Genomic DNA, 2,184 nt, shown 5'->3' on the forward strand with positions numbered 1-2,184 from the left:
CTGCATGAAAATGCAGAAGATCTCAGTTTCTGCAGGAATATTAAAAAAAATAATATCTCAGATTATCCCACAGAATAATCAAAAATTTTACAATTTTGTACTTTTATTATGTTGGATTTTTGAAAGCCTGAACAGCTGACATTTGTCATATGTACCTTATTTTCATTCTTACTGTCTTATTGCTTTCCTTGGTATTTTATCTGGTTTTACAGTCTATTGTTTTACTTTAGTCTATATTTCTCCTTGTAATTTTTCAGCACTTCATTTGAAACCACTTTATAAATAAAGTTATTATAATTAACGTGTTAAAAGGAAGAGGAAATATATTTTTGCATTAAACAAAACAATCATTGAGCTCCGGTTATTCTAGCATTTTGCAGAAAGGTTTTATTTTAATAAATAGATCACATAGAGTATTGCCATTTCAGACACCATGTCATATGGTTTTACTACATGATGTCAACCCACAGTAGAGTGATTTAGATACATCCTGTTGCTGTTTTGTTTTGAATGGTTAAGTCAAATTTTAGACCTTATTTTAACAGAGAACTTAGGGCAGCATTTGAACACTGATGTTAACAGATGCTCTCCATCCAGTCTGAGTTTAGGTGCAAACAACATTAAGTAGATGATGCATGATTATGATAATTTTCCTACAATAATAATAATCACATTCAAGCTTGAATTCAACCTTGAATTGTAGTGCAAGAAAACATAGAAATGTTAATGATTTTATTCAACACTGTGCAGCTGAATTATTCCTGTAATATTCACAGAAGTTTATGTTTCACAATTTAACATGCTTTAGTAATTTCTGCTGAAATACAGGGAATGTTCTGACATAAAATATTTTCCTAGAATAGTTTGAGATCAGAATTGATCTATAAACCTTTATGAAACGCTCTGAACTAGAACATCAAAAAGTGGTTTGGTCAGAATCAGCTGGACTTCTCTTTTCTTAAAGATGTTTCTCTTCTCACCTATATGTGGCTTCTTCAGTTCTGAACATGATTTGCAGTCACAAGCTGTACGGTATAGTTAGAACAATCACTAATAAAAAAAACGGCTAAAGTCACCAATGGGACACAAGACTTGCTTTAAAATACTTTATTTCAAACATTGAACACTTAGTTGGTTAAACAATTGGTTTGAATACTTTGAATATTTTAAATTTCTTAAAATTAAACTTTAAATACAAAATGTGTTAACAGTCATATACTTGGCAAAGCTGTGTTGCATAAGTTAAATCAAAGTGTTATACTGATAAAATAGTGATTTCCATGAGGCATTTATGTTAAAAATAAAAATATAAAAACCTTTTTTCATTTTTGGTTGCATTTCTGTTACACATAGAAGCTGTATGGATGCAAATATATTTTATAATATTATTTAACGGCTTACATTGACTTTCACACTGGGAAAGGAAAGGAAATTAAGAAATTATTTTTCTCTTCACATTACAAGGAAAAGGTCAGAAAACACTGATTCAGAGGGAAACGTTTCATGACCCATTTCTTATGTTGAGGGTTGGATTCAATGTGCATCCAGTTGATCAAGATTTCCCCTTTTAGCTCAGCTTCATGTTTATAACAGATCATGGTTGCAACTGATTCCTGCAGACGAAGCCCTGATGACAATCCAGTTCATCATGGATAGTTACATAATTATTATGATTTCATTACTAACGAGTAGCCTCCTCATAGCAGTAATCCTGTAGGGCAGAGAAATATATGCTTCATAAAAACAATTATAATTACCAGCAGCTGATTAAAAAAAATATTTGAATCAATAGGAAAAGTGTTTTTATCCTTTTTTCTTCCTGGAACAGAGGATCAGAACAACACAAACTATTCCTGCTGCTGCAACAAAGATGAGACCAACTGGACGGCGTTTTGTTCCTCCTGAGTAAAAACAGATGAACTGAGACGTTACTGGATGAAAAACACCACAGTATGTCCTGATTTTAATTTATGGAAGTAAAACATTTCTAACATGTGCCTCACCTGGCTACTCCTCCACCTTCAGGAAGATGCTGGTTCTGAAGGTTTCTTCCTCGTCGCTGAGCTCACAGGTGTAATTCCCATCCGGCTGCTCAGATAAATCCTGCAGACTGAGATCGCCGGACTCTGAGATGTTCTTCACGTGACGTTTCCACTCCTCCGTCACCGTGGCTCTGCTCTGGCT

General features: G+C 33.7%; 1 long non-coding RNA gene across 1 annotated transcript in view; it reads right to left on the reverse strand.

Moving 5' to 3' along the window:
• Nucleotides 1-2,184, reverse strand: part of LOC103131292 (uncharacterized) — a 4,906-nt gene continuing 2,722 nt past the window's right edge. The window contains exon 3 of the long non-coding RNA XR_475349.2: nt 1-29. This is a non-coding gene — a long non-coding RNA (uncharacterized LOC103131292). The remainder of the gene's footprint in view (nt 30-2,184) is intronic.

This window comes from Poecilia formosa, unplaced genomic scaffold (assembly GCF_000485575.1).
Source record: "Poecilia formosa unplaced genomic scaffold, Poecilia_formosa-5.1.2 Scaffold740, whole genome shotgun sequence".
Classification (NCBI taxonomy): domain Eukaryota; kingdom Metazoa; phylum Chordata; class Actinopteri; order Cyprinodontiformes; family Poeciliidae; genus Poecilia; species Poecilia formosa.